The 20,237-nt window shown below is 39.8% G+C and overlaps 1 protein-coding gene across 3 annotated transcripts in view; it reads right to left on the minus strand.

Annotated features, from left to right (window-relative positions):
• The window catches only part of LOC141657687 (uncharacterized), a 69,135-nt gene that overhangs the window by 9,127 nt on the left and 39,771 nt on the right, over positions 1-20,237 (minus strand). Inside the window, exons 1-2 of one of the 3 annotated variants that reach the window (XR_012548838.1) lie at positions 7,840-8,141; positions 7,330-7,467 (exon numbers count right to left, since the gene is read on the minus strand). The exons of the other annotated variants lie outside the window; for them this stretch is intronic. The gene's annotated coding sequence lies outside the window, so the exon portion shown is untranslated. Of the gene's footprint in view, positions 1-7,329; positions 7,468-7,839; positions 8,142-20,237 lie in introns of those variants that run through there. 3 annotated transcript variants of the gene reach the window in all.

The raw sequence follows: 20,237 nt of genomic DNA on the forward strand, positions 1-20,237 counted from the left end.
CACATGTCTTGCCTATCGATGTACTTGAGCAAGAACCACCGAGTCCCGTCACCTTAAAAGAATTCTTCCCACAAGACTTCTTAAACAAGGTTACCGTGTTCACCGTCTCAGCTACGGAAGGTGGTGATGATAAAAAGAAGATAGAGGAAGGAGGCCCGGATGATGCGGTATTGCCACAACAGTTGCATTCTGAAAAGGAGAACGAAATAGTGGCTGCTCTTGACGCCCTTCCTACAAACATGGGATGGAAGCAAATATTTCATCTACCTAAAGAGAAGCGTCAGCTGATAGTTCAAGGACTTGAGAAGCCCGAGTTGTATGCGGGCAAGATGAAAGAAAAAATTGAGCCTCTTGAGCAATCAACTGGATGTGTCTCCTGCAACGCAGCCTTGAGTTTTTCAGATGAGGATTTACTTCTTGGATCCAAACCTCACAACAGGCCACTTTATGTGTCCGGATACATCCGGGGGCAAAAGGTCAAGCGCATCTTAATAGATGGAGGCTCAGGAGTCAATCTCATGCCAAAAGCAACCATGAACGAATTAGGGATCACGATGGACGAACTCTCCAGTAGTCGAACAATGATTCATGGTTTCAACTTGAATGGAGAACGCGCAGTTGGCATGATCCGCGTGAACCTTACCATGGGTGATCTTTCTTCCGACACATTGTTCCATGTTATGGATGGTAAGACATCGTTCAAACTATTGCTGGGACGACCTTGGAAGCACGAAAACGGAGTTGTCGCCTCAACCCTCCATCAATGCTTGAAATATTATCGTGGTGGCGAAAAGAAAATAGATGGAGACGCCAAACCTTTCTCTAAGGTCGACTCTTTCTTCGCTGATGCAAAATTCTTTGAAGAAAATGGTACTTCCAGTGAGTTCATGCCAACCACCATTTCTTCAACAGGAAAAGGAGGTAAGCGGGAAAAGAACATCATCAAAGAAGTTGAAGCTGCAAGTCCTGCTAAAGAAAATGATGTAAAGAAAGTGGTAGATAAGGCCAGCAAAACAACTACTCCTGTTACGTCACCTAAGAAGCAAGAGACGACGCAGAAAACTACACCACCAGTACTACGCTACATCCCGAAGTCTCGCCGCAAAGATGGGGATAGTCCTTTTGCAGAGTGTCTAACACCAAAGATAGAGCCTAAGGATAAAAAGTCAAGTGAAGTATTCAAGCAGGAATGGGTAGCCAAAGTCGTTACACCTCTACCAAGTTCATCTCAAACGAAGATTGCGAGACCTCCTCCCAATGGTTTCGTCTGTTCATCCAGTCAATCATCAAATGAAGAAAATAAGGGGATATTTGATTCCAATGCTTACAAACTACTGGCAAAGGCTGGATATGACTTTACAAATCCGACTCCCCTTGGCAAAGTTATAAAAGCTGAGCCGTACGGTCTTAACAAAACGCAACATGAAGTATTCAAGCAAGATGGGAGCTTCATGGTGACCAGGGCCGGGCTCGGATATGAGTCTCCTGCGCCTGTGAAGATTGGTGCCCGTAGAAAAGGGGCTACTGCATCTTCTCAACACATCACAGTAGAAGAGGTCGAAGAAAATGAAGAAGGAGAGGAAAAGATGCATCCATCTTCAGTCTTTGATCGAATAAGTCCACATGCAGAGAAGTGTTGTCCTTCTATATTTACAAATTTAGGGAGACCAAATGCTTCAACCAAACACATTTCTGTGTTTTCTAGGCTTGGCAATAAAGGAGAAAGTAAGGTCAAAGTGTCAACACCTTCGTTGCGCATAAACAAGAAGGGCGCAATACATGAACGCTTGGGCGGTCCATCAAAAACAGTCTTCAGTCGACTAGGGGCTCTAAAGAGGAATAGTAGTGAGGGTCGTCCTCTCTCAACTTCTGCAACACAAACTGAAGAAGAAGTAAGAGTAAGCAATGACTTGAGAAGCGCAATACCATCTCGCATGAAGCGTATGCAAGTAGTAGATATCATCCAGCATGAGCCACTCAAAGCAAGGAGGCGCGTACTAGTTCTTACTGGTCATCAAAAGAATACCGAAGAGCTTTTGCCTTCATCTTCACGTCCCTGTGATGCAAGGAAGTCAAGTGACTTAGAAATTACAACGTCGTCATATCACGTCACGAGAAGAGATACCGACGAGAATGAAGAAGTTGAGGCCGATGAGGCCCCGAAACACTTGAAGACGGGGGCAATCGATTGTGGATGAACTCAAGGAGCTCAACTTGGGAACTACGAAAGATCCTCGCCCCATTTATATTAGTGCTCTCACGACTAAAAAAGAAGAAGAGGAGTACTACAAGTTGTTGGTCGAGTACGAGGATGTCTTCGCTTGGAGCTATAAAGAGATGCCTGGACTAAGCCCAAAATTGCGAGTTCATCGTCTAGCAATCAAGAAAGGCACCAGTCCCAAAAAGCAACCTCAACGTCGTTTCAGCCTAGAGCTTGTACCGAAATTGAAAAGGAAGTCAATAAACTCATTGAAGCAGGTTTCATTCGAGAAGTCAAATACTCTACCTGGATAGCAAACATTGTGCCAATCGAAAGAAGAATGGACAATACGCGCATATGTGTCGACTTCAGAGACCTTAATGATGCATGCCCGAAGGATGACTTCCCTTTGCCGGTTCTGAGAATTGATGATTGACGCAACCACCGGGCATGAAGCCCTCTCATTCATGGATTGTATTGCTGGTTACAATCAAATACATATGGCACCCGAAGATCAAGAAGCAACAGTTTTCGAACCCCAAAAGGGATCTTCTCGCTACACGATCATGCCGTTTGGATTGAAGAATGCTGGCGCTACGTACCAACGCGCAATGCAAAAGATCTTTGATGACATACTGCATAAAACAATAGAGTGTTATGTTGATGACGTGGTTGTCAAATCAAAGAAAAGAGAAGACCATATCAAAGACCTTCGAACCGTCTTTGAAAGACTTAGAAAATGTCAACTCAAGATGAATCCACTCAAGTGCGCATTTGGAGTCACATCTGGGAAGTTCTTAGGTTTTGTGGTCAGGCATAGAGGCATTGAAATTGACCAAACAAAAATCAAAGCTATCAACGAAATGCCGGAACCAAAGACATTGAAAGAGTTGCGCGGATTGCAAGGACGTTTGGCATACATCCGAAGGTTCATCTCTAACTTAGCCGGCGTTGCCACCGCTCACCATCTCATGAAAAAGGATGCTCTATTTCAATGGGATGAAAAATGCAAAAATGCTTTTGATAGCATCAAGAAATACTTGGCCACACGCAAAGGTCTTTGGGGCACCAATTCCGGGAAGGCCACTTGTTCTCTACGTTGCAAAGACAAGAACGCTCACCGGGGCAATGTGTGCTCAAGAAATCGAAGACCGCAAGGAGAGAGCACTCTACTACCTGAGTCGTACCTTGGTTGGAGCCGAGTTGAATTACGCGCCCATAGAGAAGATATGTCTTGCTTTGGTGTTCGCCATCCGGAAGTTGAGGCACTACATGCGCAGGCACATACCATACATGTGGTCTCAAAAGCGATCCAATCAAATACATACTCTCAAGACCGGTCTTGTCCGGAAGACTTGCGAAATGGGCAATGTTGCTTAAGCAAGTATGACTTGGTGTTCGTGCCTCAAAAGGTCATGAAAGGTCAAGCTATCGCCGACTTCTTTGCGATCATCCAATTACCCGCAGAGTGGGAAATTTCGATGACCTCCCGGAGAAGAAATTTTCTACGTGGACGTTCTACCTTCATGGCGGATGTACTTTGATGGTGCTTTGCAAGGCAAGATGGTCTTTGGAGCTGAGTTGTGTTTGTAACTCCACAAAATCATCTCATGCCATATGCATTTACACTTACTCGCCAGTGCACGAATAATATGGCAGAATACCAAGCTCTTTTACTCGGCCTTCAAATGGCGATTGAAATAGGCGTCAGGGATATGGACATCTACGGAGACTCAGAGTTAGTGGTCAACCAAGTCCTTGGTAAATATGAAGTGAAAAAGGAAGACTTGATTCCCTACCATCAACGGGCATTACAATTCTTTGAATCAACTTGACGACATCTATGTTGGTCATGTACCAAGGAGTGCCAATAAGTTGGGCGACGCGCTTGCTAATCTTGCAGCCACTTTGGCACTCAAAGGGGCGAAAGAATCTATGCAAGTCCCAATCTGCAAAATCGTTGGCGGTATCTTTGCTTGAAGGAGAAGAAAATGTAGACACAACCAACATGATATGCGTCAACACAATCGATGAAGAGATGATTGGCGTCAACCTATCATTGATTTCTTGACCACCAAAATTACCTCGATGATCCTGCATACAAGGTTGAGATACGTCGACGTGCTCCAAAGTTTATTCACTATAAAGGGACGCTCTACGACGTTCTTTCTCGTGCCAATGGTTGAGGTGTCTAAGTAAGGAAGAAGCTATCAAGCAATGCATGAAGCTCATTCTAGCATTTGTGGTGCTCATCAATCTGGGCCTAAACTTCATGATCGTGTAAAGAGAATGGGGTATTATTGGCCAACCATGGTACAAGATTGTATGGACTTTGCGAAAAATGTGAACCCCGTCGCGGTTCTACGCAAACTTCATACACCAACCGCCGAGCCGTTGCATCCTATCAAGTTTCTTCATGGCCCTTTGAAGCTTGGGGACTTGATGTTGTGGGACCTCTTACTCCAAAGGCCTCAAATGGACACGAGTATATCCTCGCGCCACGACTACTTCTCAAAATGGGCGTAAGCCATCACACTACGAGAAGTGAAGAAAGAAAATGTTGTGGACTTCATTAGAACTCAAATCATCTACGATACGGTGTACCTCAACGTATCACAACCGACAAATGGGAAACAATTTTTCAATCAATCGATGACAAGTCCGGGAGAAAAGTTCAAGTTCAAACAATACAAGTCATCCATGTACAATGCTCCTGCAAATGGTTTGGTCAAGCCTTCAACAAGACCCTTTGCAACTTGTCAAGAAAGTAAAGTAGCAAAGTCAAAGCGAGATTGGCATGAAAGGATTGGTGAAGCATTGTGGGCATATCGTACCACATACAAAACACCTACTCAAGCAACCCCGTATGCATTGGTGTATGGAGTGGAGGCCGTGTTGCCTTTGGAGTTGCAGATACCTTCCTTACGCATTGCTATTCGGAGGGACTCACGGATGACGAGAATGACAAGTTGCGGTTAACAGAGTTAGAGTCTCTCGATGAAAAAAGATTAGAGGCCCAACAAAAGCTCCAATGCTATCAAGCGAGGTTGTCACGCGCATTCAACAAAAAGGTGCGCCCTCGTTCTTTCCAAGTAGGAGACCTCGTCCTTGCAGATTTGAAGGCCAATCATCACCTCTCACAAGCCAGTTGGTAAATTCACCTCTAAGTGGGATGGTCCATACGTGGTACAGGAGGTCTACACAAATGGTGCTTATAAGATTGTTGATGAAGACGGTGTGCGTATCGGTCCAATCAACGGAAAATTCTTGAAGCGCTACTATTCTTGAGGCTCAACAATGACGGCTCCTAAGCAAGAGCTTAAACTGCACACCACGGCTCCTAAGCAAGAGTTTAAACTGCACACCAAAGCTCCTAAGCAAGAGGTCAAACTGCATACCCAAAAAAAAAAAAAAAAAAAAAAAAAAAAAAAAAAAAAAAAAAAAAAAAAAAAAAAAAAAAAAAAAAAAAAAAAAAAAAAAAAAAAATCAAAAACAAAAATAAAAAAAAAAAAAAAAAAAAAATAAATGTCCTTACCTTTTATGAACTACGTTGGCTTGATCTTATAAAGTACACTTCGTGCTTTGTAGGTACGTAGGCAGCTTGAGTGAACATGTAGCTTGAGCACAGCCACACCTCCAAATAAAAATCTTATCTCTTGCAGCCTCTTGCAGTCAACAAATGACATTTCCTAAGAGAGTAGCTCGCTGTCTCGCTCTTCCTGTCGACTGTTCGGCACATCGCATGACTCGGAGTAGCTCGCAACCTCTTATCTCTTGCGCCTGCATAAAAAAAAAAAAAAAAAAAAAAAAAAAAAAAAAAAAAAACGTAATGACACCTCCACATCTTCTTGTGGTCAACGAATTGAGTACGTTGCGTGCAGTGATAGCTCCAAGGAGAGTCGAAATTATCCAACTGAAATAACTTCAAATCATCATGCGGTCGACGAATCGGGTACATTGCATGATAACTCCAAAGGAGAATCGAAATGATCCGACCGGAGTAATTTCCACATCTTCAAATCATCATGCGGTCGACGAATCGGGTACATTGCATGATAACTCCAAAGGAGAATCGAAATGATCCGACCGGAGTAATTTCCACATCTTCAAATCATCATGCGGTCGACGAATCGGGTACATTGCATGATAACTCCAAAGGAGAATCGAAATGATCCGACCGGAGTAATTTCCACATCTTCAAATCATCATGCGGTCGACGAATCGGGTACATTGCATGATAACTCCAAAGGAGAATCGAAATGATCCGACCGGAGTAATTTCCACATCTTCAAATCATCATGCGGTCGACGAATCGGGTACATTGCATGATAACTCCAAAGGAGAATCGAAATGATCCGACCGGAGTAATTCCCACATCTTCAAATCATCATGCGGTCGACGAATCGGGTACATTGCATGATAACTCCAAAGGAGAATCGAAATGATCCGACCGGAGTAATTTCCACATCTTCAAATCATCATGCGGTCGACGAATCGGGTACATTGCATGATAACTCCAAAGGAGAATCGAAATGATCCGACCGGAGTAATTCCCACATCTTCAAATCATCATGCGGTCGACGAATCGGGTACATTGCATGATAACTCCAAAGGAGAATCGAAATGATCCGACCAGAGTAATTTCCACATCTTCAAGCGGTCGACGAATCGGGTACATTTCATGATAACTCCAAAGGAGAATCGAAATGATCCGACCGGAGTAAATCCACATTGGTCGGAAGCCTGACTTGCAATAATCGCGAACCTGCATAGACTACTACTACTAGCAGGCAGGGATACAAACAAGGAATTCAAGTAACGATTAAAAAAAAAAAAAAAAAAAAAAAAAAAAAAAAAAAAAAAAGTGTGCGCTGAAACACCTTTCGAAAAAAAAAAAAAAAAAAAAAAAAAAAAAAAAAAAAAAAAAGTGTGCTGAAACACATTTCGGCCAAGTCATGATGAGAGAGTAACATTAAAAAAAATGAAAGGGTAGTGTGATGATGAGTTTGATTACCTAATGGCATTAAAGTTAAAAAAAAAAAAAAAAAAATAAAAAAATAAAAAAAATAAAAAAAATCCGTCAAATCAAATAATTATAGGGTGACGTCAAAAAATAACAAATTAGCTACCTTTACGACAAGTTTGGGTACGCATCGACTTCCAAGTCAAAGCCAAAATGAATCGATGTACTGTTGGTTCGCCGCCGAATATCGGTTCTCGCTAAGTGCTCGTCCTCGTAGCCCATTCGTCATTCGTTGTCTGGGTCACTGCTTAGTTAAGAACAATGAAATCCAATCAGTCTTATATTGAGAAGGAAACTGGGAAAGACAGTGTTTAAAAATTTTGCGGGTAATAATCAAAGTTAGAATTCTGGTCAGAATGGATTCGATATTGGTCGAAAACAATGGCCTCAACATGCAAATTTTGAAAAATTTCAGGGCAAATTATGATCAAACTCATGTCTATCTTCTGTCAATATAAAGACCATGTGATTAGCATCAAATCTCACCCTAAATGCTTAGCCCAAAAGTGAAAAACAGAGATGCCAATCAAAAATTAATGTCAAATGATTTATCTCAGAACAAAGATGCTAAGTCGCTAAGCATTGAAATAAATGGACGACGGAAGAACAAACATACCTTCTTGGCTTCTTATCACTTCCCATGGAGTGTGCATACAAGTCCACTAAGTTGTTGAACGAAGGCTATTTGATCACTTGTTCTTCATATAAATAGCAGAATTTGCAAGGGATTTACTTTGAAAATGGGCAGTTACAAGATCAGTGAGCTCATAAATTTTCGACGCTCTTTGATGACTGGAATTAATGTTGATTTGATCATTAATTCAAGAGGAATTTAATATGGGTGCCGTTACTTTTGACAAAGTCAAAAGTAGGGAGACCGAATTATTTTTGGGTGAGGGATAACTGGTAAAGTGTCAGCTTAATGCTTTAATATGTGCAATTTGCAAAGCAATTTCAAGTTGGTTCATATGCATTGTCCACCGTGGTTTCAATATTATATGATATGGATGATAAAAATTACACAAAATCTCATTGAAGACGGCACATATCCGTCACTCCGGAGTGACGGATACCATTTCCTCTCACAAATGACCCAAATAGAGGAGAGAGAGAAGCACATGGGGGTGCCCCCACCTTGTCCCCCTATCCGTTTTGTGAGTGGCATTACCCGTCACTTACTCCGACCCGTCTTCAGCAAGACTAATTGTAAAAATTATAGTCCGTCAAAATTTTGAGGCATTTTTCAAACACAAATTCTCACTTATGACGGATATATCCATCATAAGGGAGACTTATTATTCCTCAAATGTTTATTACCAAGATTACAAAAATTACCAAGGTGAATAAAATCAAGTCAGTGTAAAAAAAGAAAAAAGAAAAAAAAAAACATCGTCCGCCAAGTCAAAAAAAAAAAAAAAAAAAAAAAAAAAAAATTGACGCGGCGACTTATCAAATTTTACATGGCCACTCTTTTAACAAGTTGAAATGCTTATGTACTTTCAAGTCAAGATGAAAGGGGGCAAAACAAAATTCACACGGGTACTCTTACGATAAGTTAAGTACTCGTAAAACGTTCAAGTCAAACAAAATTCACACGGGTACTCTTACGATAAGTTAAGTGCTCGTTGACTTCCAAGTCAAACAAAATGTCACATGGGTGCTCCTACGATAAGTTAAGTGCTCGTGGACTTCCAAGTCAAACGAAAAAATGAGTCGAGACCTCACCACGTCAAAGCACCCAAACGGTGCACGTGATAAGGTCCCGAGGGTGCTCCTACGATAAGTTAAGTGCTCGTGGACTTCCAAGTCAAACGAAAAAATGAGTCGAGACCTCACCACGTCAAAGCACCCAAACGGTGCACGTGATAAGGTCCCGAGGGGGCAATTTGTAGGCACAGAAAATTTATTAATGTGCCGAATAAATCAAATAAATCAATTATTTTGAGTTAATACTAAATTTTAGCTCGATTTAATTAATTTGCCCCGATTAAATGAAATACGGGTTGACTCGGATTACAAAATGGGTTATCCAGATTACTAAACCCGAAAGAATCAAATTTGGGCCAAGTTCACTAACAAACCCATAAATGGGCCTTGAATGTCAAAGTCCACCAAAATGAATTAAAACTCTATAAATAGAGCTATTCACATTCATTTTGAGAAGAGGAGATATAGAGATAGAAAAAATCATAATCATAAGTTTTAGAGAGAAGAAGACACAAAAGCTCTATAAATTCTCTCTACAAGACACCTCTACAGGTGTCATTCAAGCTGCAACATTCAAGAGAGAACAAGTCGCAGTGACCCTCTCAAGAATACAAATCGACACCTCCTATAGAGTGCATACAACCTCTACAGGTGTCATTCAAGCTACAACATTCAAGAGAGAACAAGTCGCAGTGACCCTCTCAAGAATACAAATCGACACCTCTTATAGAGTGCATACAACCTCTACAGGTGTCATTCAAGCTACAGCATTCAAGAGAGAACAAGTCGCAGTGACCCTCTCAAGAATACAAATCGACACCTCCTATAGAGTGCATACAACCTCTACAGGTGTCATTCAAGCTGCAACATTCAAGAGAGAACAAGTCGCAGTGACCCTCTCAAGAATACAAATCGACACCTCCTACAGAGTGCATACAACCTCTACAGGTGTCATTCAAACACAACGTTCGCGCCTCTACTACAGACAACGTTTACGTGATCTACTACGGCATTTAGAATCAGAGGATACATTAGAGATTGTACACATAAACTTCTGACCTTAATAATAAAAATTCATTTGTTTCCTATTTTGTATTACATTTATGCAAGTCCCAGTCTGCAACCGTTGGGCGGTATCTTTGCTTGAAGGAGAAGAAAATGTAGACACAACCAACATGATATGCGTCAACACAACTGATGAAGATGATTGGCGTCAACCTATCATTGATTTCTTGGACCACCAAAAATTACCTGATGATCCCAGACACAAGGTTGAGATACGTCGACGTGCTCCAAAGTTTATTCACTATAAAGGGACGCTCTACAGACGTTCTTTCTCAGGCCAATGGTTGAGGTGTCTAAGTAAGGAAGAAGCTACTGAAGCAATGCATGAAGCTCATTCTGGCATTTGTGGTGCTCATCAATCTGGGCCTAAACTTCATGATCGTGTAAAGAGAATGGGGTATTATTGGCCAACCATGGTACAAGATTGTATGGACTTTGCGAAAAAATGTGAACCCTGTCAGTTCTACGCAAACTTCATACACCAACCGCCGGAGCCGTTGCATCCTCATCGTTTCTTCATGGCCCTTTGAAGCTTGGGGACTTGATGTTGTGGGACCTCTTACTCCAAAGGCCTCAAATGGACACGAGTATATCCTCGCTGCCACTGACTACTTCTCAAAATGGGCAGAAGCCATCACACTACGAGAAGTGAAGAAAGAAAATGTTGTGGACTTCATTAGAACTCAAATCATCTACAGATACGGTGTACCTCAACGTATCACAACTGACAATGGGAAACAATTTTTCAATCAACTGATGACAAGTCTGGGAGAAAAGTTCAAGTTCAAACAATACAAGTCATCCATGTACAATGCTCCTGCAAATGGTTTGGCTGAAGCCTTCAACAAGACCCTTTGCAACTTGCTGAAGAAAGTAGTAGCAAAGTCAAAGCGAGATTGGCATGAAAGGATTGGTGAAGCATTGTGGGCATATCGTACCACATACAAAACACCTACTCAAGCAACCCCGTATGCATTGGTGTATGGAGTGGAGGCCGTGTTGCCTTTGGAGTTGCAGATACCTTCCTTACGCATTGCTATTCAGGAGGGACTCACAGATGACGAGAATGACAAGTTGCGGTTAACAGAGTTAGAGTCTCTCGATGAAAAAAGATTAGAGGCCCAACAAAAGCTCCAATGCTATCAAGCGAGGTTGTCACGCGCATTCAACAAAAAGGTGCGCCCTCGTTCTTTCCAAGTAGGAGACCTCGTCCTTGCAGTACGAAGGCCAATCATCACCTCTCACAAGCCAGTTGGTAAATTCACCTCTAAGTGGGATGGTCCATACGTGGTACAGGAGGTCTACACAAATGGTGCTTATAAGATTGTTGATGAAGACGGTGTGCGTATCGGTCCAATCAACGGAAAATTCTTGAAGCGCTACTATTCTTGAGGCTCAACAATGACGGCTCCTAAGCAAGAGCTTAAACTGCACACCAAGGCTCCTAAGCAAGAGCTTAAACTGCACACCAAAGCTCCTAAGCAAGAGGTCAAACTGCATACCCAAAAAACGGTACAAAAAAAAAAATTGACGCGGCGACTTATCAAATTTTACATGGCCACTCTTTTAACAAGTTGAAATGCTTATGTACTTTCAAGTCAAGATGAAAGGGGGCAAAACAAAATTCACACGGGTACTCTTACGATAAGTTAAGTACTCGTAAAACGTTCAAGTCAAACAAAATTCACACGGGTACTCTTACGATAAGTTAAGTGCTCGTTGACTTCCAAGTCAAACAAAATGTCACATGGGTGCTCCTACGATAAGTTAAGTGCTCGTGGACTTCCAAGTCAAACGAAAAAATGAGTCGAGACCTCACCACGTCAAAGCACCCAAACGGTGCACGTGATAAGGTCCCGAGGGTGCTCCTACGATAAGTTAAGTGCTCGTGGACTTCCAAGTCAAACGAAAAAATGAGTCGAGACCTCACCACGTCAAAGCACCCAAACGGTGCACGTGATAAGGTCCCGAGGGGGCAATTTGTAGGCACAGAAAATTTATTAATGTGCCGAATAAATCAAATAAATCAATTATTTTGAGTTAATACTAAATTTTAGCTCGATTTAATTAATTTGCCCCGATTAAATGAAATACGGGTTGACTCGGATTACAAAATGGGTTATCCAGATTACTAAACCCGAAAGAATCAAATTTGGGCCAAGTTCACTAACAAACCCATAAATGGGCCTTGAATGTCAAAGTCCACCAAAATGAATTAAAACTCTATAAATAGAGCTATTCACATTCATTTTGAGAAGAGGAGATATAGAGATAGAAAAAATCATAATCATAAGTTTTAGAGAGAAGAAGACACAAAAGCTCTATAAATTCTCTCTACAAGACACCTCTACAGGTGTCATTCAAGCTGCAACATTCAAGAGAGAACAAGTCGCAGTGACCCTCTCAAGAATACAAATCGACACCTCCTATAGAGTGCATACAACCTCTACAGGTGTCATTCAAGCTACAACATTCAAGAGAGAACAAGTCGCAGTGACCCTCTCAAGAATACAAATCGACACCTCTTATAGAGTGCATACAACCTCTACAGGTGTCATTCAAGCTACAGCATTCAAGAGAGAACAAGTCGCAGTGACCCTCTCAAGAATACAAATCGACACCTCCTATAGAGTGCATACAACCTCTACAGGTGTCATTCAAGCTGCAACATTCAAGAGAGAACAAGTCGCAGTGACCCTCTCAAGAATACAAATCGACACCTCCTACAGAGTGCATACAACCTCTACAGGTGTCATTCAAACACAACGTTCGCGCCTCTACTACAGACAACGTTTACGTGATCTACTACGGCATTTAGAATCAGAGGATACATTAGAGATTGTACACATAAACTTCTGACCTTAATAATAAAAATTCATTTGTTTCCTATTTTGTATTACATTTATTTTGCGATACAAAATTTGTCGTTACAGCATGATTAAAAGAAGGAGAGTAATTTGGGGAAATTAATTGGGAATGAAATCGGTATTGAAAAAGGGAAAGGTGAAGAAGGTTACCTGAGTTTCTGAACATCATCATCATTATCGGAAGATGTCGAAAGACAGTTCAATCCAAAGATATAAATCGAGAAAAACTAAAAATAATATTTACATTATATGTTGAATAGTAAAACATATTATTAGCATATTAAGTAGTTTATAATGTGAAAATAAAAAGATAGAAAATGTGGAAGTTGATACATTTCATTCATTTAAACAATTAATTTTAATTAAATTCGTTGAGTTTTAGGGTCAAAACATTATTTAAATAATTTACTTAGGAATTTGTGTGTTTTTTTTATGTTTCTCTATTTCGCCACCGAGTTATATATAAGACAAGGATCTAAACATTCCTCTTTTTTACAGTATAGGGATTATACTATTAAAAAATCCAGTTAAGGAACTCAATTCACCTTCCGTCAACTTTGTTGTTAAGTGAGTATATTGACAAATAATTGAAGTCGGTGTTCATGAGAAACATAATGAAGCATATTGATTCAAAGCAAATTTAAGAAAGTACTCCTTTAAATTCATCAACCCAAGCCTAATTTGATACAGAGTATACAACAAAGTAACAACAACACAAACAAAATTACCAAACCAAAACACAACCAAAAACCTTTCCTTTCCCCCAAAACACAACCAAAAACGATAATCGGGAATCAATCCAATCCTTCTTATCTTTCTCAGAACCAGCAATTTACGTACATCGGAGTATCTTTCCTCGTCGAACGCTCGAAAGCTAATTGTCGCTTCAAAATCCAAGTCGGTCATTCCAAATATTGATGACAAATATTGTTAATCATCATGATCATCATACAAAGATAGAAGAACGAATTGGCAAGACCGTAAGAATTAGTCCGTTAATTTGTTGTTATTTTAGATGGCATGAATTTATTGAGATTGTTTGTCGTGTTAACGGGGAAGTTAACGGAAGGTTCAACGAGGTCCTTAACTGGACTTTTTGAAAGTGTAGTCCCTTATCTGGAAAAGGAATGAAAGTTTGGGTCCTTATCTTACCATTAACTCTTTCTCCACCTTTAGCTCATATTTTTAGGATCAATGATGGATATATCCGTCTAAAGATATAGACGGATCAAATAATCTCATTTTGCATGAAAAGTAACTCCACCATCTCACTTGTTGTTTGTCTTATTATGTAAGTGGTCACATATTTGGTTCGTCTACAACTTTAAACGGATAGTGTTCGTATAAAGTGAGATTTTGTGTTTTAGGATTTGTTGTTGAAAATGTCCTAACAATTATAAAATTTAATGTAAGAAATTGTCAGTTAAAATTAGGTGATCGTAACGTCTTGCTAGAGACCGATTTATTATTATGTGTAACATACAAATATAATTAGTTAACGGTATGTACCAAAAAAAAGGTAACGATATTATAAAAATATAATATCATTTGACTGAAGTTAAAAATGAAACAATTTAATGGCATAAAAGTAACATGGGATTTGCAATGCTACTTGACGATAATTGGTGGCTAATTGCGTTGTGATCTCTTGAAAGCCAGTAAGTAGATTATACATCCGATGTACTACCACTAGTATACTTTCTGAGCAGCTATAATAAATTTTTTGAGCTTTATTTTGAAAATTATGAGTCTTACTATAAAGTTTCTAAGTTCATTCACTAAAACATTAAACTCAAAAAAACTACTATAATAAACTCAAAAACATCCCCCTACTACTAAGAGAATAAAAATTCTCTTAGTTTTCCCTCCAAAAAGCATCTAGCTAAATAAGCTAATAAATAAAATTTTCTTTCATTACATTATTATCTTTTCAATGAATATATTCTTATAAATACTCTCATTTTTTAAATAAATTCATAATTATGATTTTTTCATTAAAATAAAATAAAATTGACATTAAACTATAAAGTATAAGTTGCTAAATTTTTCAGTAATGTAATAATTATTACTGTAGAGAATAACTTGACACATTCTTACTATTAGTTTCATGACAAAATACATTTACTAAAATAAATTCACAACTTAAATAAATTTTTTTATTAGTTTTCCATTTCAATTTTTTGTTTCATATCAAAATACAATGGAGTGAACGGATAAATGTTAATAAGGTGCAAATTTAAAAAATATAAATCCTCTTATCTACTAAAATTTCCCTCTAAAGTGCTCATACTTATATATGGAAATAAATTAGATTTTCATTTATTAAGCTAATTTTTCATTTTAAATAATCTATACATAACAACTGTATTCCTATGTGGACATGGGCCACGGGGGCGCTTGGGAAACAAGCGTTTGCATTTGTGGAGTCGCCACCAATTTATTGTGGAAAATTGGAAACCGTTAGAATACCTCGTGCCATGTCAAGCCACAAAGTAGTGACATGAACACCAAGAACTCGTTACCCTTAGCATTCTATGTCTAGAATGACTCTCGTGGATGCCAATGAACACGGATGTTCACAGAGATCTGGAGTAAGGGGTGAGGGTACGTATTAGGAAGCTCTTTTGATCGAACACCTAATCCCGCCCGCCTCGATAGCGGCCTCTACTAATGATTAGGGAAAATCGTCTATACTCGATATATTGTCGATTATATGCATGCAATGCAACATCCAACGTTTTAATCCTAATATGTGAGAATTAATACTAAGTCGGTAAACAATTAATTTAGCATACAATTAGGTCGAATCGGGATTTAAGTTCAATTACATGTGAAAGCATACAAGCAATAAAAAGTACAATGATAAATACAATAAAGGAAATTACAATAATGAAAATTACAATAATTACATCGGGTTTAATGATTTATGTCGAAAATACATCTAAAACGGATAACTTAGAAAAGAAAGAATAAATGAATGAACGAACAGATTATCAAGTGATAATACGAATAATAGTTAATTAAATACGTAAACTAATAAATTAGGACAAGGCAAAACGGGAGTTCGAGAGATGAGTCAACCAGAACAAAGCAAGCAGCAGTGCGCCTCTCGAAAGAGACGCAGCAGATCAAATTCTGCTTCCTTCCTTAACGATTCCGTGAAGCCGTAATTGCAAGTCGTTAATATTCGTTGGTGATTTTAATGATCGATATTATATTATTTGACTCGGATGAAAGTGATTATCAGATTATTTACATGCGATTAACGGTCATGAAAGCAATAAACATGGATGAAATCGATTAGAGCGAATTAATTACAAGATTTAAACGGATTAATTAACAAATTAATGAACTAACTAATTAATTAGGTTAAATACGGTGAATTAATGACGGACTAATGATAAATATGATAATAAACAGGTGAGAATATATCAGAGATCGAATTTCAGAAACCCAATATGAATATGAATGAATCGAATTTCTACAACCCGGTTTGACTTTAGTGACGAAAACCCGCAAATATTAATTACTTGAGATTTAAGTCGGGAATTAATGAGATGAATTATATGTTAATGATGATGAACAACTTATATGTCAAATTATTATGTTCAGATTGTTATATTAAAACAAGGAACAAATGAAAATAAAAGAAAAACAAACGAATCAACGAAAGACGAAGGAAGAAGAAAGGAAGCGAGAATCACAAGCGGCTTCACGAAGAGGCGCAGCAGGTAATGCGTCCCTTTGAAGAGGCGCAACAGTTGCTGCGTCCTTTCTCGACGGTTGTCCTCTGATAATCCGTAAAAAGGGTTTTAAACAAAGGGTTTTAGAAATCGGTTTTAATTGTATTTTCGACATAAATCTTACAATATGATTGCAATAAATTAATAACAATGAATAAAAGAGAGATTTACAACCTCAAACTTACATGTTTGACGAAACGAGATGAACTAAGTTAACGATTAGTAATGCTCGACTCGAATGTAGACGAAAGTGCCCTCGTAAGAGGAATTAAAACAGATTGATTAAAGTTGATTATGGTGGAGTTGGTCAAATTGGTCGGTCATGCAAAACGAGGCTGGTACTCAGAAGAATCCGAGCTTACGTGGTCGAAAGTTCAAGCACGTAGACGCCAAAAAGTAAGAACGTGGTCTAGAATGCAAAGGGAGAAGAGAAGGGCGGACACTCGCGTGAGAAATATGTGAGACCGAAGGTCTCTATTTATACTAATCACGTGGAGGAAGTAAGGTTTTTCGGAGAAACTTTGGAAGTGAATCTCGAAAAGATATGAAAAGATACGAAAAATACGCAGAAAAGGACTTGGGAAGAGGCGCGGCGAGTGATCTGCGTCTCTTGGAAGAGGCGCAGCACTTGCTGCGTCTATTCCCAAGTGGTTTCCTCCTGCGGAAGAAAGATTTCCGTGTTTAGTTTATGGAATAACGGAATAATTTGGTTTTCCTTAATATTTTGTGTGAATATTACGGGAAATTGTTTACCAAATATTAAAAGATTTATAAAATATGGAATAGAAATATCCGGAACATTCCAGAATATTCCGACTCGGCATTTTAATGGTTGTCAGAAAATGAAGACGGTTTTAGGCCCGGACTCCAAATGTACTCTAATTACTGTCAAAACGACCGTATCGGCACGTAGATGACATTTAAGAGGTAGACATAAATGTTTGAGCGATCACTTGACGATAAACTTACGAAGTGTCACAAATCGTTCCGCGTACCAAACATGCGGCTCAATCATCACCGGGTGGTTTGCGGGAGGTGCAGAAATGAGGTATCTACAGAGCCCCCACTTTGACTGAAGCTTGGACAAGGCGAAAGTCAAAGTATAGCCATCAGGTCAATCGAAGATTACAACCTGACGACTATGGCGACGCGAGGCGGCTCAAGGGGTCTGAACCAAGGACCTGTCGTCGGGAACATTTTAGAGTCTGTCGACTTCCGGGGAGGGTCGTTTAAAGTCCATTAGACTACGTAAGGAAGCTCGCCAGCCATAAGAAGAGACCATACCTGAGACTTCTTTCTCGAGATGTTTCCGGAGGTGCATAGGAGCTAAGGGTAAGCGTAGGAGCTAAGGGTAAGACCTAAAAGCTATATAAGGATTGTGCTAGGGTGTGGGACCCTAAAGGAAAACATCGACAGGAAAGAGGCCAAATATAAGTTCAACTTAAAGGGGTAATCAAGGTTTGAGTGTAGGAACTCTAAGGAAGTTATGATCCTAAAGGAATATGATCCTAAAAGGAAAATGTGATCCTAAAGGAATATGATCCTAAAAGGAAAAGGTGATCCTAAAGGAATATGATCCTAAAGTGTATAAGTATATGAAATCTAGGGAGTTTGGGAACTTAAAAGAAGCTAGGTGTGTGAACCTGGGTATATGAACCTAAAAGGACGGCTGGTTTGGGAACCTAAAGGCTTATGAACCTAAGAGGAATTGGGATCTTAGGGTTAAGTTTAGGAACTACTAGGTTACTAATGCTTGTTTTAAACGCGTGCGTTTAAGCTTTCTAAAGTATGAGAACTCCAAAAGGATTTATGGGTTTATGAACCTAAGGTCGTTGGTGTGGGAGCTTAAAGGTTTACGAACCTAAGAGAAGCCATTTTGGGATCTAAGAATCTAGGGATAAGAATCCTGACTTTGGGTTTACGAACCTAAGGAAGGAGGCTTTGGTTTGGGAACTTCTAGAGAACGACACCTTTGCCGAACTCTGTGAGAAAACAAAAATGTTGAGGGTAGCAGGACGTCGGTAGAAACTGCTGGGAGAAATCTGCTTGGGTCGTCTTCAAACAAACTTCGATAAGTCTTGGGGTTGATGTTGATCTCCACATATTGAGAGGGATGATTGTCTGTCCGTGTACTCTCGCTGGGGGAACATAATCGGGAACTGATCTCCATGTCTCGAGAGGGAATGTCTGTCCGTGTACTTTCACTGGGGGAACAGAATAGAGGTGTGTCGAAACACCTGTTAAAGAATATTCGCTCGTTGTGGCAAGCGAGGTCTTGATAAAGTACTGCTTCTGATACTTACCTACATGGTTAGTAGCCACACAAGAATGCAATCTAATATATGCACGTAAGCGATTATCACATGGACCTCGAATGAGGAAACACATAGGTTTTGCAAAAGTTGTTTCTTTTTAAAAGTCGTTTAAAACTTGTTCAAAGAAATTTGTCGTTTGTAATGCGTTATGCATATTTAATGGGCTTTAGACATAGGACTTGATATGACACAGACCTACTAGGACGCGACGCGAAATGTAGACTTAGGTTTGACTGACGCGACACTAACTTAGATTTGACGCGACACAGGGATGACTTTGACAAACTTTGTTTAAGTATGCGCAACCCCTAGCCAAGTGTGGGTGACAATGCGTATCGGTTCCAAAGGTAGAAGAATTAAAAGAATGATGAAGGCATATAAAGGCAAGGCATAAGCCATGGATCAGCTGTCTACTTGGACTTCTTTCACCACCGATTGCTGTAAAAGAGACCCCTCTTGAGGCACGATGACTTGGAGAATTGATCTAAGATCTTTGTCATTGTCCGGACCGAGTACTAGCTAGACTTAGAGGAATAAAGAAAAGGTGGCATCTTGGAAGAGAAGCCCCCAGGATGAGACGATGACTCTGGACTTTAGTAAAAAAGAGGCTGGGCGACAATAAGGAGCTCCCAGTATAGAGGTGTTGGTTGTAGAAGGGATGTTAATTGAGGTTGGAAGGTTGAAATAGAGGTTGAAAGTTGGGATGGTTGTGGTTGTTGATAATTGAGATTGAAAGTTGGAAGTGGGGATGGTTGTGTCCCTGAAGACTGCCTACGTATTCACGTGAAGTGAAATCAAACCAGATCGTAATTCTGAGGTTTGGTTAATTTTATTTGGGTGTTGTGGTTGTATCCTTCTTGTGTAAGAAAAGACTGCCTACGTATCCACCTGAAAAGGTGAAATCAAACCATGCTCGTAGTTCAAGTGTGTACCTAAGCTATGTTGTTAGGACCTTAAAGTGCATGGGTCAGGAGAGTATATTCCTCTGATGACTCGAAGAATCGATTTGAGATAACTCCCTCTGATCATAGACCAAAGAGGTATAACTTATTTTGTAAAATTTCCTTGTTATGTGAGCACACTTAGTGGACCCTAAGGATGTTGGGTATGTCCCGTTCTAGGTAGTAAAGTATTTGAAGACTCCGTGTCTGGGTCAAGGTGAAACTGGATTGGATATTTGGAATGTGGAGCTCGGACATAAGAGGCTTTGATGAACAAATCTCCGGAGCTTTGTTTTTGTGGAGTTAAGGCTTGATGGGACTATGGCTTGTAATGTGGCTTGGAAATGGAGTCTCTTGGCTTAATGTAGCCTGAGCA

Source organism: Silene latifolia, chromosome 5 (assembly GCF_048544455.1).
Source record: "Silene latifolia isolate original U9 population chromosome 5, ASM4854445v1, whole genome shotgun sequence".
Taxonomy (NCBI): Eukaryota; Viridiplantae; Streptophyta; class Magnoliopsida; order Caryophyllales; family Caryophyllaceae; genus Silene; species Silene latifolia.